Source organism: Styela clava, chromosome 11, assembly GCF_964204865.1.
Source record: "Styela clava chromosome 11, kaStyClav1.hap1.2, whole genome shotgun sequence".
NCBI classification, from domain to species: domain Eukaryota; kingdom Metazoa; phylum Chordata; class Ascidiacea; order Stolidobranchia; family Styelidae; genus Styela; species Styela clava.
The window spans coordinates 1,783,715-1,809,326 of record NC_135260.1 but is presented as its reverse complement, the minus strand read 5'-3'; the positions used below and the strand labels follow the sequence as shown (position 1 = coordinate 1,809,326).

Sequence of the window (25,612 nt, the reverse complement as noted above, 5' to 3'; positions counted from 1 at the left end):
AAATATTTTATAACATATTCATTTTAAATTATGTTTTGTTCAGACAGCATTCCTTTTATTTTTGATAAAAGCGAAAAGCCTACGGCACCCGGTATTCCCAGCCGGTCACCCATGCAAGTACTAACCGAGCCCGACGTTGCTTAACTTCCGAGATCGAACGAGATCGGGTGTATTCAACGTGGTATGGTCGTAGGCGATATCGACGAGACATATTCGGTTATTTATATTTAGGCAACGCCTAATGAGAGAGAAGCGAAGCGCAACTGTTTCGTTTGTAGAGTCACAAACAATGAAACTCAGGCAGTCGCTGTTTCGCTCAGTGGCTTACCGCCGACATTTTCTACCAGTGTCAAATTTTGTTATTATTGATTACATGCGTTAATTTATTGATTGCATGTTTTTCCTCATAGGTATTTTATCTCTGGTGTATGGCCTAACGCAAGCATCGAGTCCCTGATATAACTCGCTTGTTTGTTATTGAGGCCTGACGTGTTATTGACAAAGCTTTTTGATAAGCGGATGCCCATTGTATTGCACATAACCCAGATAGTTCGACAGTATATATGAAAGTTGCCCTTCTTATAAGCTTGTTTTTTATTATATGTGCTCAAAGCTAGGTTACGTGCACTCACACAGTATCAAAAGTTATATATAAACTCTCACAAGCGCGTGGCACTTCGGTGATCGCCCGTAACTTGGCGAGAGTTTAATTTTTCGATTAAGTCCGGTTCAATAAGAATGTATCAACGTTAATAGTCAGTCAGTCTAACTAAATTTAATGAGATATCTACTAGGGATGCAAAATGAAGGCTTTGAACCTGCGCTAAAGTACTGAATTGACGTAGATCTCACTATGTAATACTAGATATAGGTAGATTTCAAGCTATGGTAAAACTCGTGCTCAACCGTGTGGCGCATCGTGCTAAGTGTCAGATATACGCTCGTTACCACACCTCTGATTACTCTGCGTCGGTTCGAATTCCATTAAGGGATAGTTTTCAGAACCCTTCGTCGTCGTAAGGTAGTCCATGTTACCGCAGGTAAGTTACGGCTTCCGCTACCATTAAGTGCTTGCTTCCGAAATGAAATAACTGGCCTTGACTGATAACCGGGCGATTGGCGTGATCCGTCATATGATTAATTAAGTCGTCTTATCTCGATTTCCCATATCCTAACTCACTCCATAGTAGCACCGATTATTCTGCCATATATAGTAGGCCTATATATATTAAGACGCATTCGAAATATCGATGACGGGTCTCAGTGACTATTCGTAAAGTTGCGTTTCGCCCCTGTTAGTTATTATTCAGTCCTCGACAATCTGAAATATTTTATAACATATTCATTTTAAATTATGTTTTGTTAAGACAGCATTCCTTTTATTTTTGATAAAAGCGAAAAGCCTACGGCACCCGGTATTCCCAGCCGGTCACCCATGCATGTACTAACGGAGCCCGACGTTGCCTAACTTCCGAGATCGAACGAGATCGGGTGTATTCAACGTGGTATGGTCGTAGGCGATATCGACGAGACATATTCGGTTATTTATATTTAGGCAACGCCTAATGAGAGAGAATCGAAGCGCAACTGTTTCGTTTGTAGAGTCACAAACAATGAAACTCAGGCAGTCGCTGTTTCGCTCAGTGGCTTACCGCCGACATTTTCTACCAGTGTCAAATTTTGTTATTATTGATTACATGCGTTAATTTATTGATTGCATGTTTTTCCTCATAGGTATTTTATCTCTGGTGTATGGCTTAACGCAAGCATCGAGTCCCTGATATAACTCGCTTGTTTGTTATTGAGGCCTGACGTGTTATTGACAAAGCTTTTTGATAAGCGGATGCCCATTGTATTGCACATAACCCAGATAGTTCGACAGTATATATGAAAGTTGCCCTTCTTATAAGCTTATTTTTTATTATATGTGCTCAAAGCTAGGTTACGTGCACTCACACAGTATCAAAAGTTATATATAAACTCTCACAAGCGCGTGGCACTTCGGTGATCGCCCGTAACTTGGCGAGAGTTTAATTTTTCGATTAAGTCCGGTTCAATAAAAATGTATCAACGTTAATAGTCAGTCAGTCTAACTAAATTTAATGAGATATCTACTAGGGATGCAAAATGAAGGCTTTGAACCTGCGCTAAAGTACTGAATTGACGTAGATCTCACTATGTAATACTAGATATAGGTAGATTTCAAGCTATGGTAAAACTCGTGCTCAACCGTGTGGCGCATCGTGCTAAGTGTCAGATATACGCTCGTTACCACACCTCTGATTACTCTGCGTCGGTTCGAATTCCATTAAGGGATAGTTTTCAGAACCCTTCGTCGTCGTAAGGTAGTCCATGTTACCGCAGGTAAGTTACGGCTTCCGCTACCATTAAGTGCTTGCTTCCGAAATGAAATAACTGGCCTTGACTGATAACCGGGCGATTGGCGTGATCCGTCATATGATTAATTAAGTCGTCTTATCTCGATTTCCCATATCCTAACTCACTCCATAGTAGCACCGATTATTCTGCCATATATAGTAGGCCTATATCTATTAAGACGCATTCGAAATATCAATGACGGGTCTCAGTGACTATTCGTAAAGTTGCGTTTCGCCCCTGTTAGTTATTATTCAGTCCTCGACAATCTGAAATATTTTATAACATATTCATTTTAAATTATGTTTTGTTCAGACAGCATTCCTTTTATTTTTGATAAAAGCGAAAAGCCTACGGCACCCGGTATTCCCAGCCGGTCACCCATGCAAGTACTAACCGAGCCCGACGTTGCTTAACTTCCGAGATCGAACGAGATCGGGTGTATTCAACGTGGTATGGTCGTAGGCGATATCGACGAGACATATTCGGTTATTTATATTTAGGCAACGCCTAATGAGAGAGAAGCGAAGCTCAACTGTTTCGTTTGTAGAGTCACAAACAATGAAACTCAGGCAGTCGCTGTTTCGCTCAGTGGCTTACCGCCGACATTTTCTACCAGTGTCAAATTTTGTTATTATTGATTACATGCGTTAATTTATTGATTGCATGTTTTTCCTCATAGGTATTTTATCACTGGTGTATGGCTTAACGCAAGCATCGAGTCGCTGATATAACTCGCTTGTTTGTTATTGAGGCCTGATGTGTTATTGACAAAGCTTTTTGATAAGCGGATGCCCATTGTATTGCACATAACCCAGATAGTTCGACAGTAGGTATATATGAAAGTTGCCCTTCTTATAAGCCTGTTTTTTATTATATGTGCTCAAAGCTAGGTTACGTGCACTCACACAGTATCAAAAGTTATATATAAACTCTCACAAGCGCGTGGCACTTCGGTGATCGCCCGTAACTTGGCGAGAGTTTAATTTTTCGATTAAGTCCGGTTCAATAAAAATGTATCAACGTTAATAGTCAGTCAGTTTAACTAAATTTAATGAGATATCTACTAGGGATGCAAAATGAAGGCTTTGAACCTGCGCTAAAGTACTGAATTGACGTAGATCTCACTATGTAATACTAGATATAGGTAGATTTCAAGCTATGGTAAAACTCGTGCTCAACCGTGTGGCGCATCGTGCTAAGTGTCAGATATACGCTCGTTACCACACCTCTGATTACTCTGCGTGGGTTCGAATTCCATTAAGGGATAATCTTCAGAACCCTTCGTCGTCGTAAGGTAGTCCATGTTACCGCAGGTAAGTTACGGCTTCCGCTACCATTAAGTGCTTGCTTCCGAAATGAAATAACTGGCCTTGACTGATAACCGGGCGATTGGCGTGATCCGTCATATGATTAATTAAGTCGTTTTATCTCGATTTCTCATATCCTAACTCACTCCATAGTAGCACCGATTATTCTGCCATATATAGTAGGCCTATATATATTAAGACGCATTCGAAATATCGATGACGGGTCTCAGTGACTATTCGTAAAGTTGCGTTTCGCCCCTGTTAGTTATTATTCAGTCCTCGACAATCTGAAATATTTTATAACATATTCATTTTAAATTATGTTTTGTTAAGACAGCATTCCTTTTATTTTTGATAAAAGCGAAAAGCCTACGGCACCCGGTATTCCCAGCCGGTCACCCATGCAAGTACTAACGGAGCCCGACGTTGCCTAACTTCCGAGATCGAACGAGATCGGGTGTATTCAACGTGGTATGGTCGTAGGCGATATCGACGAGACATATTCGGTTATTTATATTTAGGCAACGCCTAATGAGAAAGAATCGAAGCGCAACTGTTTCGTTTGTAGAGTCACAAACAATGAAACTCAGGCAGTCGCTGTTTCGCTCAGTGGCTTACCGCCGACATTTTCTACCAGTGTCAAATTTTGTTATTATTGATTACATGCGTTAATTTATTGATTGCATGTTTTTCCTCATAGGTATTTTATCTCTGGTGTATGGCTTAACGCAAGCATCGAGTCCCTGATATAACTCGCTTGTTTGTTATTGAGGCCTGACGTGTTATTGACAAAGCTTTTTGATAAGCGGATGCCCATTGTATTGCACATAACCCAGATAGTTCGACAGTATATATGAAAGTTGCCCTTCTTATAAGCTTATTTTTTATTATATGTGCTCAAAGCTAGGTTACGTGCACTCACACAGTATCAAAAGTTATATATAAACTCTCACAAGCGCGTGGCACTTCGGTGATCGCCCGTAACTTGGCGAGAGTTTAATTTTTCGATTAAGTCCGGTTCAATAAAAATGTATCAACGTTAATAGTCAGTCAGTCTAACTAAATTTAATGAGATATCTACTAGGGATGCAAAATGAAGGCTTTGAACCTGCGCTAAAGTACTGAATTGACGTAGATCTCACTATGTAATACTAGATATAGGTAGATTTCAAGCTATGGTAAAACTCGTGCTCAACCGTGTGGCGCATCGTGCTAAGTGTCAGATATACGCTCGTTACCACACCTCTGATTACTCTGCGTCGGTTCGAATTCCATTAAGGGATAGTTTTCAGAACCCTTCGTCGTCGTAAGGTAGTCCATGTTACCGCAGGTAAGTTACGGCTTCCGCTACCATTAAGTGCTTGCTTCCGAAATGAAATAACTGGCCTTGACTGATAACCGGGCGATTGGCGTGATCCGTCATATGATTAATTAAGTCGTCTTATCTCGATTTCCCATATCCTAACTCACTCCATAGTAGCACCGATTATTCTGCCATATATAGTAGGCCTATATCTATTAAGACGCATTTGAAATATCAATGACGGGTCTCAGTGACTATTCGTAAAGTTGCGTTTCGCCCCTGTTAGTTATTATTCAGTCCTCGACAATCTGAAATATTTTATAACATATTCATTTTAAATTATGTTTTGTTCAGACAGCATTCCTTTTATTTTTGATAAAAGCGAAAAGCCTACGGCACCCGGTATTCCCAGCCGGTCACCCATGCAAGTACTAACCGAGCCCGACGTTGCTTAACTTCCGAGATCGAACGAGATCGGGTGTATTCAACGTGGTATGGTCGTAGGCGATATCGACGAGACATATTCGGTTATTTAAATTTAGGCAACGCCTAATGAGAGAGAAGCGAAGCTCAACTGTTTCGTTTGTAGAGTCACAAACAATGAAACTCAGGCAGTCGCTGTTTCGCTCAGTGGCTTACCGCCGACATTTTCTACCAGTGTCAAATTTTGTTATTATTGATTACATGCGTTAATTTATTGATTGCATGTTTTTCCTCATAGGTATTTTATCACTGGTGTATGGCTTAACGCAAGCATCGAGTCGCTGATATAACTCGCTTGTTTGTTATTGAGGCCTGATGTGTTATTGACAAAGCTTTTTGATAAGCGGATGCCCATTGTATTGCACATAACCCAGATAGTTCGACAGTAGGCTATATATGAAAGTTGCCCTTCTTATAAGCCTGTTTTTTATTATATGTGCTCAAAGCTAGGTTACGTGCACTCACACAGTATCAAAAGTTATATATAAACTCTCACAAGCGCGTGGCACTTCGGTGATCGCCCGTAACTTGGCGAGAGTTTAATTTTTCGATTAAGTCCGGTTCAATAAAAATGTATCAACGTTAATAGTCAGTCAGTTTAACTAAATTTAATGAGATATCTACTAGGGATGCAAAATGAAGGCTTTGAACCTGCGCTAAAGTACTGAATTGACGTAGATCTCACTATGTAATACTAGATATAGGTAGATTTCAAGCTATGGTAAAACTCGTGCTCAACCGTGTGGCGCATCGTGCTAAGTGTCAGATATACGCTCGTTACCACACCTCTGATTACTCTGCGTGGGTTCGAATTCCATTAAGGGATAATCTTCAGAACCCTTCGTCGTCGTAAGGTAGTCCATGTTACCGCAGGTAAGTTACGGCTTCCGCTACCATTAAGTGCTTGCTTCCGAAATGAAATAACTGGCCTTGACTGATAACCGGGCGATTGGCGTGATCCGTCATATGATTAATTAAGTCGTTTTATCTCGATTTCTCATATCCTAACTCACTCCATAGTAGCACCGATTATTCTGCCATATATAGTAGGCCTATATATATTAAGACGCATTCGAAATATCGATGACGGGTCTCAGTGACTATTCGTAAAGTTGCGTTTCGCCCCTGTTAGTTATTATTCAGTCCTCGACAATCTGAAATATTTTATAACATATTCATTTTAAATTATGTTTTGTTAAGACAGCATTCCTTTTATTTTTGATAAAAGCGAAAAGCCTACGGCACCCGGTATTCCCAGCCGGTCACCCACGCAAGTACTAACGGAGCCCGACGTTGCCTAACTTCCGAGATCGAACGAGATCGGGTGTATTCAACGTGGTATGGTCGTAGGCGATATCGACGAGACATATTCGGTTATTTATATTTAGGCAACGCCTAATGAGAGAGAATCGAAGCGCAACTGTTTCGTTTGTAGAGTCACAAACAATGAAACTCAGGCAGTCGCTGTTTCGCTCAGTGGCTTACCGCCGACATTTTCTACCAGTGTCAAATTTTGTTATTATTGATTACATGCGTTAATTTATTGATTGCATGTTTTTCCTCATAGGTATTTTATCTCTGGTGTATGGCTTAACGCAAGCATCGAGTCCCTGATATAACTCGCTTGTTTGTTATTGAGGCCTGACGTGTTATTGACAAAGCTTTTTGATAAGCGGATGCCCATTGTATTGCACATAACCCAGATAGTTCGACAGTATATATGAAAGTTGCCCTTCTTATAAGCTTATTTTTTATTATATGTGCTCAAAGCTAGGTTACGTGCACTCACACAGTATCAAAAGTTATATATAAACTCTCACAAGCGCGTGGCACTTCGGTGATCGCCCGTAACTTGGCGAGAGTTTAATTTTTCGATTAAGTCCGGTTCAATAAAAATGTATCAACGTTAATAGTCAGTCAGTCTAACTAAATTTAATGAGATATCTACTAGGGATGCAAAATGAAGGCTTTGAACCTGCGCTAAAGTACTGAATTGACGTAGATCTCACTATGTAATACTAGATATAGGTAGATTTCAAGCTATGGTAAAACTCGTGCTCAACCGTGTGGCGCATCGTGCTAAGTGTCAGATATACGCTCGTTACCACACCTCTGATTACTCTGCGTCGGTTCGAATTCCATTAAGGGATAGTTTTCAGAACCCTTCGTCGTCGTAAGGTAGTCCATGTTACCGCAGGTAAGTTACGGCTTCCGCTACCATTAAGTGCTTGCTTCCGAAATGAAATAACTGGCCTTGACTGATAACCGGGCGATTGGCGTGATCCGTCATATGATTAATTAAGTCGTCTTATCTCGATTTCCCATATCCTAACTCACTCCATAGTAGCACCGATTATTCTGCCATATATAGTAGGCCTATATCTATTAAGACGCATTCGAAATATCAATGACGGGTCTCAGTGACTATTCGTAAAGTTGCGTTTCGCCCCTGTTAGTTATTATTCAGTCCTCGACAATCTGAAATATTTTATAACATATTCATTTTAAATTATGTTTTGTTCAGACAGCATTCCTTTTATTTTTGATAAAAGCGAAAAGCCTACGGCACCCGGTATTCCCAGCCGGTCACCCATGCAAGTACTAACCGAGCCCGACGTTGCTTAACTTCCGAGATCGAACGAGATCGGGTGTATTCAACGTGGTATGGTCGTAGGCGATATCGACGAGACATATTCGGTTATTTATATTTAGGCAACGCCTAATGAGAGAGAAGCGAAGCTCAACTGTTTCGTTTGTAGAGTCACAAACAATGAAACTCAGGCAGTCGCTGTTTCGCTCAGTGGCTTACCGCCGACATTTTCTACCAGTGTCAAATTTTGTTATTATTGATTACATGCGTTAATTTATTGATTGCATGTTTTTCCTCATAGGTATTTTATCACTGGTGTATGGCTTAACGCAAGCATCGAGTCGCTGATATAACTCGCTTGTTTGTTATTGAGGCCTGATGTATTATTGACAAAGCTTTTTGATAAGCGGATGCCCATTGTATTGCACATAACCCAGATAGTTCGACAGTAGGCTATATATGAAAGTTGCCCTTCTTATAAGCCTGTTTTTTATTATATGTGCTCAAAGCTAGGTTACGTGCACTCACACAGTATCAAAAGTTATATATAAACTCTCACAAGCGCGTGGCACTTCGGTGATCGCCCGTAACTTGGCGAGAGTTTAATTTTTCGATTAAGTCCGGTTCAATAAAAATGTATCAACGTTAATAGTCAGTCAGTTTAACTAAATTTAATGAGATATCTACTAGGGATGCAAAATGAAGGCTTTGAACCTGCGCTAAAGTACTGAATTGACGTAGATCTCACTATGTAATACTAGATATAGGTAGATTTCAAGCTATGGTAAAACTCGTGCTCAGCCGTGTGGCGCATCGTGCTAAGTGTCAGATATACGCTCGTTACCACACCTCTGATTACTCTGCGTGGGTTCGAATTCCATTAAGGGATAATCTTCAGAACCCTTCGTCGTCGTAAGGTAGTCCATGTTACCGCAGGTAAGTTACGGCTTCCGCTACCATTAAGTGCTTGCTTCCGAAATGAAATAACTGGCCTTGACTGATAACCGGGCGATTGGCGTGATCCGTCATATGATTAATTAAGTCGTTTTATCTCGATTTCTCATATCCTAACTCACTCCATAGTAGCACCGATTATTCTGCCATATATAGTAGGCCTATATATATTAAGACGCATTCGAAATATCGATGACGGGTCTCAGTGACTATTCGTAAAGTTGCGTTTCGCCCCTGTTAGTTATTATTCAGTCCTCGACAATCTGAAATATTTTATAACATATTCATTTTAAATTATGTTTTGTTAAGACAGCATTCCTTTTATTTTTGATAAAAGCGAAAAGCCTACGGCACCCGGTATTCCCAGCCGGTCACCCATGCAAGTACTAACGGAGCCCGACGTTGCCTAACTTCCGAGATCGAACGAGATCGGGTGTATTCAACGTGGTATGGTCGTAGGCGATATCGACGAGACATATTCGGTTATTTATATTTAGGCAACGCCTAATGAGAGAGAATCGAAGCGCAACTGTTTCGTTTGTAGAGTCACAAACAATGGAACTCAGGCAGTCGCTGTTTCGCTCAGTGGCTTACCGCCGACATTTTCTATCAGTGTCAAATTTTGTTATTATTGACTACATGCGTTAATTTATTGATTGCATGTTTTTCCTCATAGGTATTTTATCTCTGGTGTATGGCTTAACGCAAGCATCGAGTCCCTGATATAACTCGCTTGTTTGTTATTGAGGCCTGACGTGTTATTGACAAAGCTTTTTGATAAGCGGATGCCCATTGTATTGCACATAACCCAGATAGTTCGACAGTATATATGAAAGTTGCCCTTCTTATAAGCTTATTTTTTATTATATGTGCTCAAAGCTAGGTTACGTGCACTCACACAGTATCAAAAGTTATATATAAACTCTCACAAGCGCGTGGCACTTCGGTGATCGCCCGTAACTTGGCGAGAGTTTAATTTTTCGATTAAGTCCGGTTCAATAAAAATGTATCAACGTTAATAGTCAGTCAGTCTAACTAAATTTAATGAGATATCTACTAGGGATGCAAAATGAAGGCTTTGAACCTGCGCTAAAGTACTGAATTGACGTAGATCTCACTATGTAATACTAGATATAGGTAGATTTCAAGCTATGGTAAAACTCGTGCTCAACCGTGTGGCGCATCGTGCTAAGTGTCACATATACGCTCGTTACCACACCTCTGATTACTCTGCGTGGGTTCGAATTCCATTAAGGGATAGTTTTCAGAAAACCTTCGTCGTCGTAAGGTAGTCCATGTTACCGCAGGTAAGTTACGGCTTCCGCTACCATTAAGTGCTTGCTTCCGAAATGAAATAACTGGCCTTGACTGATAACCGGGCGATTGGCCGTGATCCGTCATATGATTAATTAAGTCGTCTTATCTCGATTTCCCATATCCTAACTCACTCCATAGTAGCACCGATTATTCTGCCATATATAGTAGGCCTATATCTATTAAGACGCATTCGAAATATCGATGACGGGTCTCAGTGACTATTCGTAAAGTTGCGTTTCGCCCCTGTTAGTTATTTATTATTCAGTCCTCGACAATCTGAAATATTTTATAACATATTCATTTTAAATTATGTTTTGTTCAGACAGCATTCCTTTTATTTTTGATAAAAGCGAAAAGCCTACGGCACCCGGTATTCCCAGCCGGTCACCCATGCAAGTACTAACCGAGCCCGACGTTGCTTAACTTCCGAGATCGAACGAGATCGGGTGTATTCAACGTGGTATGGTCGTAGGCGATATCGACGAGACATATTCGGTTATTCATATTTAGGCAACGCCTAATGAGAGAGAAGCGAAGCGCAACTGTTTCGTTTGTAGAGTCACAAACAATGAAACTCAGGCAGTCGCTGTTTCGCTCAGTGGCTTACCGCCGACATTTTCTACCAGTGTCAAATTTTGTTATTATTGATTACATGCGTTAATTTATTGATTGCATGTTTTTCCTCATAGGTATTTTATCTCTGGTGTATGGCTTAACGCAAGCATCGAGTCCCTGATATAACTCGCTTGTTTGTTATTGAGGCCTGACGTGTTATTGACAAAGCTTTTTGATAAGCGGATGCCCATTGTATTGCACATAACCCAGATAGTTCGACAGTATATATGAAAGTTGCCCTTCTTATAAGCTTATTTTTTATTATATGTGCTCAAAGCTAGGTTACGTGCACTCACACAGTATCAAAAGTTATATATAAACTCTCACAAGCGCGTGGCACTTCGGTGATCGCCCGTAACTTGGCGAGAGTTTAATTTTTCGATTAAGTCCGGTTCAATAAAAATGTATCAACGTTAATAGTCAGTCAGTCTAACTAAATTTAATGAGATATCTACTAGGGATGCAAAATGAAGGCTTTGAACCTGCGCTAAAGTACTGAATTGACGTAGATCTCACTATGTAATACTAGATATAGGTAGATTTCAAGCTATGGTAAAACTCGTGCTCAACCGTGTGGCGCATCGTGCTAAGTGTCAGATATACGCTCGTTACCACACCTCTGATTACTCTGCGTGGGTTCGAATTCCATTAAGGGATAGTTTTCAGAAAACCTTCGTCGTCGTAAGGTAGTCCATGTTACCGCAGGTAAGTTACGGCTTCCGCTACCATTAAGTGCTTGCTTCCGAAATGAAATAACTGGCCTTGACTGATAACCGGGCGATTGGCCGTGATCCGTCATATGATTAATTAAGTCGTCTTATCTCGATTTCCCATATCCTAACTCACTCCATAGTAGCACCGATTATTCTGCCATATATAGTAGGCCTATATCTATTGAGACGCATTCGAAATATCGATGACGGGTCTCAGTGACTATTCGTAAAGTTGCGTTTCGCCCCTGTTAGTTATTTATTATTCAGTCCTCGACAATCTGAAATATTTTATAACATATTCATTTTAAATTATGTTTTGTTCAGACAGCATTCCTTTTATTTTTGATAAAAGCGAAAAGCCTACGGCACCCAGTATTCCCAGCCGGTCACCCATGCAAGTACTAACCGAGCCCGACGTTGCTTAACTTCCGAGATCGAACGAGATCGGGTGTATTCAACGTGGTATGGTCGTAGGCGATATCGACGAGACATATTCGGTTATTTATATTTAGGCAACGCCCAATGAGAGAGAAGCGATGCGCAACTGTTTCGTTTGTAGAGTCACAAACAATGAAACTCAGGCAGTCGCTGTTTCGCTCAGTGGCTTACCGCCGACATTTTCTACCAGTGTCAAATTTTGTTATTATTGATTACATGCGTTAATTTATTGATTGCATGTTTTTCCTCATAGGTATTTTATCTCTGGTGTATGGCTTAACGTAAGCATCGAGTCGCTGATATAACTCGCTTGTTTGTTATTGAGGCCTGACGTGTTATTGACAAAGCTTTTTGATAAGCGGATGCCCATTGTATTGCACATAACCCAGATAGTTCGACAGTATATATGAAAGTTGCCCTTCTTATAAGCTTGTTTTTTATTATATGTGCTCAAAGCTAGGTTACGTGCACTCACACAGTATCAAAAGTTATATATAAACTCTCACAAGCGCGTGGCACTTCGGTGATCGCCCGTAACTTGGCGAGAGTTTAATTTTTCGATTAAGTCCGGTTCAATAAAAATGTATCAACGTTAATAGTCAGTCAGTCTAACTAAATTTAATGAGATATCTACTAGGGATGCAAAATGAAGGCTTTGAACCTGCGCTAAAGTACTGAATTGACGTAGATCTCACTATGTAATACTAGATATAGGTAGATTTCAAGCTATGGTAAAACTCGTGCTCAACCGTGTGGCGCATCGTGCTAAGTGTCAGATATACGCTCGTTACCACACCTCTGATTACTCTGCGTGGGTTCGAATTCCATTAAGGGATAGTTTTCAGAACTCTTCGTCGTCGTAAGGTAGTCCATGTTACCGCAGGTAAGTTACGGCTTCCGCTACCATTAAGTGCTTGCTTCCGAAATGAAATAACTGGCCTTGACTGATAACCGGGCGATTGGCGTGATCCGTCATATGATTAATTAAGTCGTCTTATCTCGATTTCTCATATCCTAACTCACTCCATAGTAGCACCGATTATTCTGCCATATATAGCAGGATATACCTATTAAGACGCATTCGAAATATCGATGACGGGTCTCAGTGACTATTCGTAAAGTTGCGTTTCGCCCCTGTTAGTTATTATTCAGTCCTCGACAATCTGAAATATTTTATAACATATTCATTTTAAATTATGTTTTGTTCAGACAGCATTCCTTTTATTTTTGATAAAAGCGAAAAGCCTACGGCACCCGGTATTCCCAGCCGGTCACCCATGCAAGTACTAACCGAGCCCGACGTTGCTTAACTTCCGAGATCGAACGAGATCGGGTGTATTCAACGTGGTATGGTCGTAGGCGATATCGACGAGACATATTCGGTTATTTATATTTAGGCAACGTCTAATGAGAGAGAAGCGAAGCGCAACTGTTTCGTTTGTAGAGTCACAAACAATGAAACTCAGGCAGTCGCTGTTTCGCTCAGTGGCTTACCGCCGACATTTTCTACCAGTGTCAAATTTTGTTATTATTGATTACATGCGTTAATTTATTGATTGCATGTTTTTCCTCATAGGTATTTTATCTCTGGTGTATGGCTTAACGCAAGCATCGAGTCGCTGATATAACTCGCTTGTTTGTTATTGAGGCCTGACGTGTTATTGACAAAGCTTTTTGATAAGCGGATGCCAATTGTATTGCACATAACCCAGATAGTTCGACAGTATATATGAAAGTTGCCCTTCTTTTAAGCTTGTTTTTTATTATATGTGCTCAAAGCTAGGTTACGTGCACTCACACAGTATCAAAAGTTATATATAAACTCTCACAAGCGCGTGGCACTTCGGTGATCGCCCGTAACTTGGCGAGAGTTTAATTTTTCGATTAAGTCCGGTTCAATAAAAATGTATCAACGTTAATAGTCAGTCAGTCTAACTAAATTTAATGAGATATCTACTAGGGATGCAGAATGAAGGCTTTGAACCTGCGCTAAAGTACTGATTTGACGTAGATCTCACTATGTAATACTAGATATAGGTAGATTTCAAGCTATGGTAAAACTCGTGCTCAACCGTGTGGCGCATCGTGCTAAGTGTCAGATATACGCTCGTTACCACACCTCTGATTACTCTGCGTGGGTTCGAATTCCATTAAGGGATAGTTTTCAGAACCCTTCGCCGTCGTAAGGTAGTCAATGTTACCGCAGGTAAGTTACGGCTTCCGCTACCATTAAGTGCTTGCTTCCGAAATGAAATAACTGGCCTTGACTGATAACCGGGCGATTGGCGTGATCCGTCATATGACTAATTAAGTCGTCTTATCTCGATTTCTCATATCCTAACTCACTCCATAGTAGCACCGATTATTCTGCCCTATATAGTAGGCCTATATCTATTAAGACGCATTCGAAATATCGATGACGGGTCTCAGTGACTATTCGTAAAGTTGCGTTTCGCCCCTGTTAGTTATTTATTATTCAGTCCTCGACAATCTGAAATATTTTATAACATATTCATTTTAAATTATGTTTTGTTCAGACAGCATTCCTTTTATTTTTGATAAAAGCGAAAAGCCTACGGCACCCGGTATTCCCAGCCGGTCACCCATGCAAGTACTAACCGAGCCCGACGTTGCTTAACTTCCGAGATCGAACGAGATCGGGTGTATTCAACGTGGTATGGTCGTAGGCGATATCGACGAGACATATTCGGTTATTTATATTTAGGCAACGCCTAATGAGAGAGAAGCGAAGCGCAACTGTTTCGTTTGTAGAGTCACAAACAATGAAACTCAGGCAGTCGCTGTTTCGCTCAGTGGCTTACCGCCGACATTTTCTACCAGTGTCAAATTTTGTTATTATTGATTACATGCGTTAATTTATTGATTGCATGTTTTTCCTCATAGGTATTTTATCTCTGGTGTATGGCTTAACGCAAGCATCGAGTCGCTGATATAACTCGCTTGTTTGTTATTGAGGCCTGACGTGTTATTGACAAAGCTTTTTGATAAGCGGATGCCCATTGTATTGCACATAACCCAGATAGTTCGACAGTATATATGAAAGTTGCCCTTCTTATAAGCTTATTTTTTATTATATGTGCTCAAAGCTAGGTTACGTGCACTCACACAGTATCAAAAGTTATATATAAACTCTCACAAGCGCGTGGCACTTCGGTGATCGCCCGTAACTTGGCGAGAGTTTAATTTTTCGATTAAGTCCGGTTCAATAAAAATGTATCAACGTTAATAGTCAGTCAGTCTAACTAAATTTAATGAGATATCTACTAGGGATGCAAAATGAAGGCTTTGAACCTGCGCTAAAGTACTGAATTGACGTAGATCTCACTATGTAATACTAGATATAGGTAGATTTCAAGCTATGGTAAAACTCGTGCTCAACCGTGTGGCGCATCGTGCTAAGTGTCAGATATACGCTCGTTACCACACCTCTGATTACTCTGCGTGGGTTCGAATTCCATTAAGGGATAGTTTTCAGAAAACCTTCGTCGTCGTAAGGTAGTCCATGTTACCGCAGGTAAGTTACGGCTTCCGCTACCATTAAGTGCTTGCTTCCGAAATGAAATAACTGGCCTTGACTGATAACCGGGCGATTGGCCGTGATCCGTCATATGATTAATTAAGTCGTCTTATCTCGATTTCCCATATCCTAACTCACTCCATAGTAGCACCGATTATTCTGCCATATATAGTAGGCCTATATCTATTAAGACGCATTCGAAATATCGATGACGGGTCTCAGTGACTATTCGTAAAGTTGCGTTTCGCCCCTGTTAGTTATTTATTATTCAGTCCTCGACAATCTGAAATATTTTATAACATATTCATTTTAAATTATGTTTTGTTCAGACAGCATTCCTTTTATTTTTGATAAAAGCGAAAAGCCTACGGCACCCGGTATTCCCAGCCGGTCACCCATGCAAGTACTAACCGAGCCCGACGTTGCTTAACTTCCGAGATCGAACGAGATCGGGTGTATTCAACGTGGTATGGTCGTAGGCGATATCGACGAGACATATTCGGTTATTCATATTTAGGCAACGCCTAATGAGAGAGAAGCGAAGCGCAACTGTTTCGTTTGTAGAGTCACAAACAATGAAACTCAGGCAGTCGCTGTTTCGCTCAGTGGCTTACCGCCGACATTTTCTACCAGTGTCAAATTTTGTTATTATTGATTACATGCGTTAATTTATTGATTGCATGTTTTTCCTCATAGGTATTTTATCTCTGGTGTATGGCTTAACGAAAGCATCGAGTCCCTGATATAACTCGCTTGTTTGTTATTGAGGCCTGACGTGTTATTGACAAAGCTTTTTGATAAGCGGATGCCCATTGTATTGCACATAACCCAGATAGTTCGACAGTATATATGAAAGTTGCCCTTCTTATAAGCTTATTTTTTATTATATGTGCTCAAAGCTAGGTTACGTGCACTCACACAGTATCAAAAGTTATATATAAACTCTCACAAGCGCGTGGCACTTCGGTGATCGCCCGTAACTTGGCGAGAGTTTAATTTTTCGATTAAGTCCGGTTCAATAAAAATGTATCAACGTTAATAGTCAGTCAGTCTAACTAAATTTAATGAGATATCTACTAGGGATGCAAAATGAAGGCTTTGAACCTGCGCTAAAGTACTGAATTGACGTAGATCTCACTATGTAATACTAGATATAGGTAGATTTCAAGCTATGGTAAAACTCGTGCTCAACCGTGTGGCGCATCGTGCTAAGTGTCAGATATACGCTCGTTACCACACCTCTGATTACTCTGCGTGGGTTCGAATTCCATTAAGGGATAGTTTTCAGAAAACCTTCGTCGTCGTAAGGTAGTCCATGTTACCGCAGGTAAGTTACGGCTTCCGCTACCATTAAGTGCTTGCTTCCGAAATGAAATAACTGGCCTTGACTGATAACCGGGCGATTGGCCGTGATCCGTCATATGATTAATTAAGTCGTCTTATCTCGATTTCCCATATCCTAACTCACTCCATAGTAGCACCGATTATTCTGCCATATATAGTAGGCCTATATCTATTAAGACGCATTCGAAATATCGATGACGGGTCTCAGTGACTATTCGTAAAGTTGCGTTTCGCCCCTGTTAGTTATTTATTATTCAGTCCTCGACAATCTGAAATATTTTATAACATATTCATTTTAAATTATGTTTTGTTCAGACAGCATTCCTTTTATTTTTTGAAAAAAGCGAAAAGCCTACGGCACCCGGTATTCCCAGCCGGTCACCCATGCAAGTACTAACCGAGCCCGACGTTGCTTAACTTCCGAGATCGAACGAGATCGGGTGTATTCAACGTGGTATGGTCGTAGGCGATATCGACGAGACATATTCGGTTATTTATATTTAGGCAACGCCCAATGAGAGAGAAGCGAAGCGCAACTGTTTCGTTTGTAGAGTCACAAACAATGAAACTCAGGCAGTCGCTGTTTCGCTCAGTGGCTTACCGCCGACATTTTCTACCAGTGTCAAATTTTGTTATTATTGATTACATGCGTTAATTTATTGATTGCATGTTTTTCCTCATAGGTATTTTATCTCTGGTGTATGGCTTAACGTAAGCATCGAGTCGCTGATATAACTCGCTTGTTTGTTATTGAGGCCTGACGTGTTATTGACAAAGCTTTTTGATAAGCGGATGCCCATTGTATTGCACATAACCCAGATAGTTCGACAGTATATATGAAAGTTGCCCTTCTTATAAGCTTGTTTTTTATTATATGTGCTCAAAGCTAGGTTACGTGCACTCACACAGTATCAAAAGTTATATATAAACTCTCACAAGCGCGTGGCACTTCGGTGATCGCCCGTAACTTGGCGAGAGTTTAATTTTTCGATTAAGTCCGGTTCAATAAAAATGTATCAACGTTAATAGTCAGTCAGTCTAACTAAATTTAATGAGATATCTACTAGGGATGCAAAATGAAGGCTTTGAACCTGCGCTAAAGTACTGAATTGACGTAGATCTCACTATGTAATACTAGATATAGGTAGATTTCAAGCTATGGTAAAACTCGTGCTCAACCGTGTGGCGCATCGTGCTAAGTGTCAGATATACGCTCGTTACCACACCTCTGATTACTCTGCGTGGGTTCGAATTCCATTAAGGGATAGTTTTCAGAACCCTTCGTCGTCGTAAGGTAGTCCATGTTACCGCAGGTAAGTTACGGCTTCCGCTACCATTAAGTGCTTGCTTCCGAAATGAAATAACTGGCCTTGACTGATAACCGGGCGATTGGCGTGATCCGTCATATGATTAATTAAGTCGTCTTATCTCGATTTCTCATATCCTAACTCACTCCATAGTAGCACCGATTATTCTGCCATATATAGCAGGATATACCTATTAAGACGCATTCGAAATATCGATGACGGGTCTCAGTGACTATTCGTAAAGTTGCGTTTCGCCCCTGTTAGTTATTATTCAGTCCTCGACAATCTGAAATATTTTATAACATATTCATTTTAAATTATGTTTTGTTCAGACAGCATTCCTTTTATTTTTGATAAAAGCGAAAAGCCTACGGCACCCGGTATTCCCAGCCGGTCACCCATGCAAGTACTAACCGAGCCCGACGTTGCTTAACTTCCGAGATCGAACGAGATCGGGTGTATTCAACGTGGTATGGTCGTAGGCGATATCGACGAGACATATTCGGTTATTTATATTTAGGCAACGTCTAATGAGAGAGAAGCGAAGCGCAACTGTTTCGTTTGTAGAGTCACAAACAATGAAACTCAGGCAGTCGCTGTTTCGCTCAGTGGCTTACCGCCGACATTTTCTACCAGTGTCAAATTTTGTTATTATTGATTACATGCGTTAATTTATTGATTGCATGTTTTTCCTCATAGGTATTTTATCTCTGGTGTATGGCTTAACGCAAGCATCGAGTCGCTGATATAACTCGCTTGTTTGTTATTGAGGCCTGACGTGTTATTGACAAAGCTTTTTGATAAGCGGATGCCCATTGTATTGCACATAACCCAGATAGTTCGACAGTATATATGAAAGTTGCCCTTCTTTTAAGCTTGTTTTTTATTATATGTGCTCAAAGCTAGGTTACGTGCACTCACACAGTATCAAAAGTTATATATAAACTCTCACAAGCGCGTGGCACTTCGGTGATCGCCCGTAACTTGGCGAGAGTTTAATTTTTCGATTAAGTCCGGTTCAATAAAAATGTATCAACGTTAATAGTCAGTCAGTCTAACTAAATTTAATGAGATATCTACTAGGGATGCAGAATGAAGGCTTTGAACCTGCGCTAAAGTACTGATTTGACGTAGATCTCACTATGTAATACTAGATATAGGTAGATTTCAAGCTATGGTAAAACTCGTGCTCAACCGTGTGGCGCATCGTGCTAAGTGTCAGATATACGCTCGTTACCACACCTCTGATTACTCTGCGTGGGTTCGAATTCCATTAAGGGATAGTTTTCAGAACCCTTCGCCGTCGTAAGGTAGTCAATGTTACCGCAGGTAAGTTACGGCTTCCGCTACCATTAAGAGCTTGCTTCCGAAATGAAATAACTGGCCTTGACTGATAACCGGGCGATTGGCGTGATCCGTCATATGACTAATTAAGTCGTCTTATCTCGATTTCTCATATCCTAACTCACTCCATAGTAGCACCGATTATTCTGCCATATATAGTAGGCCTATATCTATTAAGACGCATTCGAAATATCGATGACGGGTCTCAGTGACTATTCGTAAAGTTGCGTTTCGCCCCTGTTAGTTATTTATTATTCAGTCCTCGACAATCTGAAATATTTTATAACATATTCATTTTAAATTATGTTTTGTTCAGACAGCATTCCTTTTATTTTTGATAAAAGCGAAAAGCCTACGGCACCCGGTATTCCCAGCCGGTCACCCATGCAAGTACTAACCGAGCCCGACGTTGCTTAACTTCCGAGATCGAACGAGATCGGGTGTATTCAACGTGGTATGGTCGTAGGCGATATCGACGAGACATATTCGGTTATTTATATTTAGGCAACGCCTAATGAGAGAGAAGCGAAGCGCAACTGTTTCGTTTGTAGAGTCACAAACAATGAAACTCAGGCAGTCGCTGTTTCGCTCAGTGGCTTACCGCCGACATTTTCTACCAGTGTCAAATTTTGTTATTATTGATTACATGCGTTAATTTATTGATTGCATGTTTTTCCTCATAGGTATTTTATCTCTGGTGTATGGCTTAACGCAAGCATCGAGTCGCTGATATAACTCGCTTGTTTGTTATTGAGGCCTGACGTGTTATTGACAAAGCTTTTTGATAAGCGGATGCCCATTGTATTGCACATAACCCAGATAGTTCGACAGTATATATGAAAGTTGCCCTTCTTATAAGCTTGTTTTTTATTATATGTGCTCAAAGCTAGGTTACGTGCACTCACACAGTATCAAAAGTTATATATAAACTCTCACAAGCGCGTGGCACTTCGGTGATCGCCCGTAACTTGGCGAGAGTTTAATTTTTCGATTAAGTCCGGTTCAATAAAAATGTATCAACGTTAATAGTCAGTCAGTCTAACTAAATTTAATGAGATATCTACTAGGGATGCAAAATGAAGGCTTTGAACCTGCGCTAAAGTACTGAATTGACGTAGATCTCACTATGTAATACTAGATATAGGTAGATTTCAAGCTATGGTAAAACTCGTGCTCAACCGTGTGGCGCATCGTGCTAAGTGTCAGATATACGCTCGTTACCACACCTCTGATTACTCTGCGTGGGTTCGAATTCCATTAAGGGATAGTTTTCAGAAAACCTTCGTCGTCGTAAGGTAGTCCATGTTACCGCAGGTAAGTTACGGCTTCCGCTACCATTAAGTGCTTGCTTCCGAAATGAAATAACTGGCCTTGACTGATAACCGGGCGATTGGCCGTGATCCGTCATATGATTAATTAAGTCGTCTTATCTCGATTTCCCATATCCTAACTCACTCCATAGTAGCACCGATTATTCTGCCATATATAGTAGGCCTATATCTATTAAGACGCATTCGAAATATCGATGACGGGTCTCAGTGACTATTCGTAAAGTTGCGTTTCGCCCCTGTTAGTTATTATTCAGTCCTCGACAATCTGAAATATTTTATAACATATTCATTTTAAATTATGTTTTGTTAAGACAGCATTCCTTTTATTTTTGATAAAAGCGAAAAGCCTACGGCACCCGGTATTCCCAGCCGGTCACCCATGCAAGTACTAACCGAGCCCGACGTTGCCTAACTTCCGAGATCGAACGAGATCGAGTGTATTCAACGTGGTATGGTCGTAGGCGATATCGACGAGACATATTCGGTTATTTATATTTAGGCAACGCCTAATGAGAGAGAAGCGAAGCGCAACTGTTTCGTTTGTACAGTCACAATCAATGAAACTCAGGCAGTCGCTGTTTCGCTCAGTGGCTTACCGCCGACATTTTCTACCAGTGTCAAATTTTGTTATTATTGATTACATGCGTTAATTTATTGATTGCATGTTTTTCCTCATAGGTATTTTATCTCTGGTGTATGGCCTAACGCAAGCATCAAGTCCCTGATATAACTCGCTTGTTTGTTATTGAGGCCTGACGTGTTATTGACAAAGCTTTTTGATAAGCGGATGCCCATTGTATTGCACATAACCCAGATAGTTCGACAGTATATATGAAAGTTGCCCTTCTTATAAGCTTGTTTTTTATTATATGTGCTCAAAGCTAGGTTACGTGCACTCACACAGTATCAAAAGTTATATATAAACTCTCACAAGCGCGTGGCACTTCGGTGATCGCCCGTAACTTGGCGAGAGTTTAATTTTTCGATTAAGTCCGGTTCAATAAAAATGTATCAACGTTAATTAGTCAGTCAGTCTAACTAAATTTAATGAGATATCTACTAGGGATGCAAAATGAAGGCTTTGAACCTGCGCTAAAGTACTGATTTGACGTAGATCTCACTATGTAATACTAGATATAGGTAGATTTCAAGCTATGGTAAAACTCGTGCTCAACCGTGTGGCGCATCGTGCTAAGTGTCAGATATACGCTCGTTACCACACCTCTGATTACTCTGCGTGGGTTCGAATTCCATTAAGGGATAGTTTTCAGAACCCTTCGTCGTCGTAAGGTAGTCAATGTTACCGCAGGTAAGTTACGGCTTCCGCTACCATTAAGTGCTTGCTTCCGAAATGAAATAACTGGCCTTGACTGATAACCGGGCGATTGGCGTGATCCGTCATATGACTAATTAAGTCGTCTTATCTCGATTTCTCATATCCAACTCACTCCATAGTAGCACCGATTATTCTGCCATATATAGTAGGCCTATATCTATTAGGACGCATTCGAAATATCGATGACGGGTCTCAGTGACTATTCGTAAAGTTGCGTTTCGCCCCTGTTAGTTATTTATTATTCAGTCCTCGACAATCTGAAATATTTTATAACATATTCATTTTAAATTATGTTTTTGTTCAGACAGCATTCCTTTTATTTTTGATAAAAGCGAAAAGCCTACGGCACCCGGTATTCCCAGCCGGTCACCCATGCAAGTACTAACCGAGCCCGACGTTGCTTAACTTCCGAGATCGAACGAGATCGGGTGTATTCAACGTGGTATGGTCGTAGGCGATATCGACGAGACATATTCGGTTATTTATATTTAGGCAACGCCTAATGAGAGAGAAGCGAAGCGCAACTGTTTCGTTTGTAGAGTCACAAACAATGAAACTCAGGCAGTCGCTGTTTCGCTCAATGGCTTACCGCCGACACTTTCTACCAGTGTCAAATTTTGTTATTATTGATTACATGCGTTAATTTATTGATTGCATGTTTTTCCTCATAGGTATTTTATCTCTGGTGTATGGCTTAACGCAAGCATCGAGTCGCTGATATAACTCGCTTGTTTGTTATTGAGGCCTGACGTGTTATTGACAAAGCTTTTTGATAAGCGGATGCCCATTGTATTGCACATAACCCAGATAGTTCGACAGTATATATGAAAGTTGCCCTTCTTATAAGCTTGTTTTTTATTATATGTGCTCAAAGCTAGGTTACGTGCACTCACACAGTATCAAAAGTTATATATAAACTCTCACAAGCGCGTGGCACTTCGGTGATCGCCCGTAACTTGGCGAGAGTTTAATTTTTCGATTAAGTCCGGTTCAATAAAAATGTATCAACGTTAATAGTCAGTCAGTCTAACTAAATTTAATGAGATATCTACTAGGGATGCAAAATGAAGGCTTTGAACCTGCGCTAAAGTACTGAATTGACGTAGATCTCACTATGTAATACTAGATATAGGTAGATTTCAAGCTATGGTAAAACTCGTGCTCAACCGTGTGGCGCATCGTGCTAAGTGTCAGATATACGCTCGTTACCACACCTCTGATTACTCTGCGTGGGTTCGAATTCCATTAAGGGATAGTTTTCAGAACCCTTCGTCGTCGTAAGGTAGTCCATGTTACCGCAGGTAAGTTACGGCTTCCGCTACCATTAAGTGCTTGCTTCCGAAATGAAATAACTGGCCTTGACTGATAACCGGGCGATTGGCGTGATCCGTCATATGATTAATTAAGTCGTCTTATCTCGATTTCTCATATCCTAACTCACTCCATAGTAGCACCGATTATTCTGCCATATATAGCAGGCCTATACCTATTAACCGCATTCGAAATATCGATGACGGGTCTCAGTGACTATTCGTAAAGTTGCGTTTCGCCCCTGTTAGTTATTATTCAGTCCTCGACAATCTGAAATATTTTATAACATATTCATTTTAAATTATGTTTTGTTCAGACAGCATTCCTTTTATTTTTGATAAAAGCGAAAAGCCTACGGCACCCGGTATTCCCAGCCGGTCACCCATGCAAGTACTAACCGAGCCCGACGTTGCTTAACTTCCGAGATCGAACGAGATCGGGTGTATTCAACGTGGTATGGTCGTAGGCGATATCGACGAGACATATTCGGTTATTTATATTTAGGCAACGCCTAATGAGAGAGAAGCGAAGCGCAACTGTTTCGTTTGTAGAGTCACAAACAATGAAACTCAGGCAGTCGCTGTTTCGCTCAGTGGCTTACCGCCGACATTTTCTACCAGTGTCAAATTTTGTTATTATTGATTACATGCGTTAATTTATTGATTGCATGTTTTTCCTCATAGGTATTTTATCTCTGGTGTATGGCTTAACGCAAGCATCGAGTCGCTGATATAACTCGCTTGTTTGTTATTGAGGCCTGACGTGTTATTGACAAAGCTTTTTGATAAGCGGATGCCCATTGTATTGCACATAACCCAGATAGTTCGACAGTATATATGAAAGTTGCCCTTCTTTTAAGCTTGTTTTTTATTATATGTGCTCAAAGCTAGGTTACGTGCACTCACACAGTATCAAAAGTTATATATAAACTCTCACAAGCGCGTGGCACTTCGGTGATCGCCCGTAACTTGGCGAGAGTTTAATTTTTCGATTAAGTCCGGTTCAATAAAAATGTATCAACGTTAATAGTCAGTCAGTCTAACTAAATTTAATGAGATATCTACTAGGGATGCAAAATGAAGGCTTTGAACCTGCGCTAAAGTACTGATTTGACGTAGATCTCACTATGTAATACTTGATATAGGTAGATTTCAAGCTATGGTAAAACTCGTGCTCAACCGTGTGGCGCATCGTGCTAAGTGTCAGATATACGTTCGTTACCACACCTCTGATTACTCTGCGTGGGCGAATTCCATTAAGGGATAGTTTTCAGAACCCTTCGTCGTCGTAAGGTAGTCAATGTTACCGCAGGTAAGTTACGGCTTCCGCTACCATTAAGTGCTTGCTTCCGAAATGAAATAACTGGCCTTGACTGATAACCGGGCGATTGGCGTGATCCGTCATATGACTAATTAAGTCGTCTTATCTCGATTTCTCATATCCTAACTCACTCCATAGTAGCACCGATTATTCTGCCATATATAGTAGGCCTATATCTATTAAGACGCATTCGAAATATCGATGACGGGTCTCAGTGACTATTCGTAAAGTTGCGTTTCGCCCCTGTTAGTTATTTATTATTCAGTCCTCGACAATCTGAAATATTTTATAACATATTCATTTTAAATTATGTTTTGTTCAGACAGCATTCCTTTTATTTTTGATAAAAGCGAAAAGCCTACGGCACCCGGTATTCCCAGCCGGTCACCCATGCAAGTACTAACCGAGCCCGACGTTGCTTAACTTCCGAGATCGAACGAGATCGGGTGTATTCAACGTGGTATGGTCGTAGGCGATATCGACGAGACATATTCGGTTATTTATATTTAGGCAACGCCTAATGAGAGAGAAGCGAAGCGCAACTGTTTCGTTTGTAGAGTCACTAACAATGAAACTCAGGCAGTCGCTGTTTCGCTCAGTGGCTTACCGCCGACATTTTCTACCAGTGTCAAATTTTGTTATTATTGATTACATGCGTTAATTTATTGATTGCATGTTTTTC

The 25,612-nt window shown here is 40.6% G+C and overlaps 16 non-coding genes and 4 pseudogenes across 16 annotated transcripts; all 20 read right to left on the bottom strand.

Moving 5' to 3' along the window:
* Positions 1 to 76: 76 nt before the first annotated feature.
* On the bottom strand, positions 77 to 195 carry LOC144430327 (5S ribosomal RNA). The gene has a single exon (XR_013479454.1). It is a non-coding gene; the product is annotated as a 5S ribosomal RNA (ribosomal RNA).
* A 1,205-nt stretch (positions 196 to 1,400) lies between these two features.
* On the bottom strand, positions 1,401 to 1,519 carry LOC144430107 (5S ribosomal RNA; annotated as a pseudogene).
* A 1,205-nt stretch (positions 1,520 to 2,724) lies between these two features.
* LOC144430326 (5S ribosomal RNA) lies at positions 2,725 to 2,843 on the bottom strand. Its single transcript, XR_013479453.1, has one exon. It is a non-coding gene; the product is annotated as a 5S ribosomal RNA (ribosomal RNA).
* Positions 2,844 to 4,052: 1,209 nt separating this feature from the next.
* Positions 4,053 to 4,171, bottom strand: LOC144430101 (5S ribosomal RNA; annotated as a pseudogene).
* Positions 4,172 to 5,376: 1,205 nt separating this feature from the next.
* Positions 5,377 to 5,495, bottom strand: LOC144430325 (5S ribosomal RNA). Its single transcript, XR_013479451.1, has one exon. It is a non-coding gene; the product is annotated as a 5S ribosomal RNA (ribosomal RNA).
* Positions 5,496 to 6,705: 1,210 nt separating this feature from the next.
* On the bottom strand, positions 6,706 to 6,824 carry LOC144430106 (5S ribosomal RNA; annotated as a pseudogene).
* Positions 6,825 to 8,029: 1,205 nt separating this feature from the next.
* Positions 8,030 to 8,148, bottom strand: LOC144430324 (5S ribosomal RNA). The gene has a single exon (XR_013479450.1). It is a non-coding gene; the product is annotated as a 5S ribosomal RNA (ribosomal RNA).
* Positions 8,149 to 9,358: 1,210 nt separating this feature from the next.
* Positions 9,359 to 9,477, bottom strand: LOC144430100 (5S ribosomal RNA; annotated as a pseudogene).
* A 1,211-nt stretch (positions 9,478 to 10,688) lies between these two features.
* Positions 10,689 to 10,807, bottom strand: LOC144430323 (5S ribosomal RNA). The gene has a single exon (XR_013479449.1). It is a non-coding gene; the product is annotated as a 5S ribosomal RNA (ribosomal RNA).
* A 1,211-nt stretch (positions 10,808 to 12,018) lies between these two features.
* On the bottom strand, positions 12,019 to 12,137 carry LOC144430043 (5S ribosomal RNA). Its single transcript, XR_013479288.1, has one exon. It is a non-coding gene; the product is annotated as a 5S ribosomal RNA (ribosomal RNA).
* A 1,204-nt stretch (positions 12,138 to 13,341) lies between these two features.
* Positions 13,342 to 13,460, bottom strand: LOC144430322 (5S ribosomal RNA). The gene has a single exon (XR_013479448.1). It is a non-coding gene; the product is annotated as a 5S ribosomal RNA (ribosomal RNA).
* A 1,209-nt stretch (positions 13,461 to 14,669) lies between these two features.
* On the bottom strand, positions 14,670 to 14,788 carry LOC144430321 (5S ribosomal RNA). The gene has a single exon (XR_013479447.1). It is a non-coding gene; the product is annotated as a 5S ribosomal RNA (ribosomal RNA).
* Positions 14,789 to 15,999: 1,211 nt separating this feature from the next.
* On the bottom strand, positions 16,000 to 16,118 carry LOC144430318 (5S ribosomal RNA). Its single transcript, XR_013479446.1, has one exon. It is a non-coding gene; the product is annotated as a 5S ribosomal RNA (ribosomal RNA).
* A 1,212-nt stretch (positions 16,119 to 17,330) lies between these two features.
* On the bottom strand, positions 17,331 to 17,449 carry LOC144430305 (5S ribosomal RNA). The gene has a single exon (XR_013479440.1). It is a non-coding gene; the product is annotated as a 5S ribosomal RNA (ribosomal RNA).
* Positions 17,450 to 18,653: 1,204 nt separating this feature from the next.
* On the bottom strand, positions 18,654 to 18,772 carry LOC144430293 (5S ribosomal RNA). Its single transcript, XR_013479438.1, has one exon. It is a non-coding gene; the product is annotated as a 5S ribosomal RNA (ribosomal RNA).
* Positions 18,773 to 19,981: 1,209 nt separating this feature from the next.
* Positions 19,982 to 20,100, bottom strand: LOC144430282 (5S ribosomal RNA). The gene has a single exon (XR_013479436.1). It is a non-coding gene; the product is annotated as a 5S ribosomal RNA (ribosomal RNA).
* A 1,207-nt stretch (positions 20,101 to 21,307) lies between these two features.
* LOC144430089 (5S ribosomal RNA) lies at positions 21,308 to 21,426 on the bottom strand. Its single transcript, XR_013479335.1, has one exon. It is a non-coding gene; the product is annotated as a 5S ribosomal RNA (ribosomal RNA).
* A 1,210-nt stretch (positions 21,427 to 22,636) lies between these two features.
* On the bottom strand, positions 22,637 to 22,755 carry LOC144430281 (5S ribosomal RNA). Its single transcript, XR_013479434.1, has one exon. It is a non-coding gene; the product is annotated as a 5S ribosomal RNA (ribosomal RNA).
* A 1,204-nt stretch (positions 22,756 to 23,959) lies between these two features.
* On the bottom strand, positions 23,960 to 24,078 carry LOC144430280 (5S ribosomal RNA). Its single transcript, XR_013479433.1, has one exon. It is a non-coding gene; the product is annotated as a 5S ribosomal RNA (ribosomal RNA).
* A 1,207-nt stretch (positions 24,079 to 25,285) lies between these two features.
* Positions 25,286 to 25,404, bottom strand: LOC144430279 (5S ribosomal RNA). The gene has a single exon (XR_013479432.1). It is a non-coding gene; the product is annotated as a 5S ribosomal RNA (ribosomal RNA).
* Positions 25,405 to 25,612: the final 208 nt, after the last annotated feature.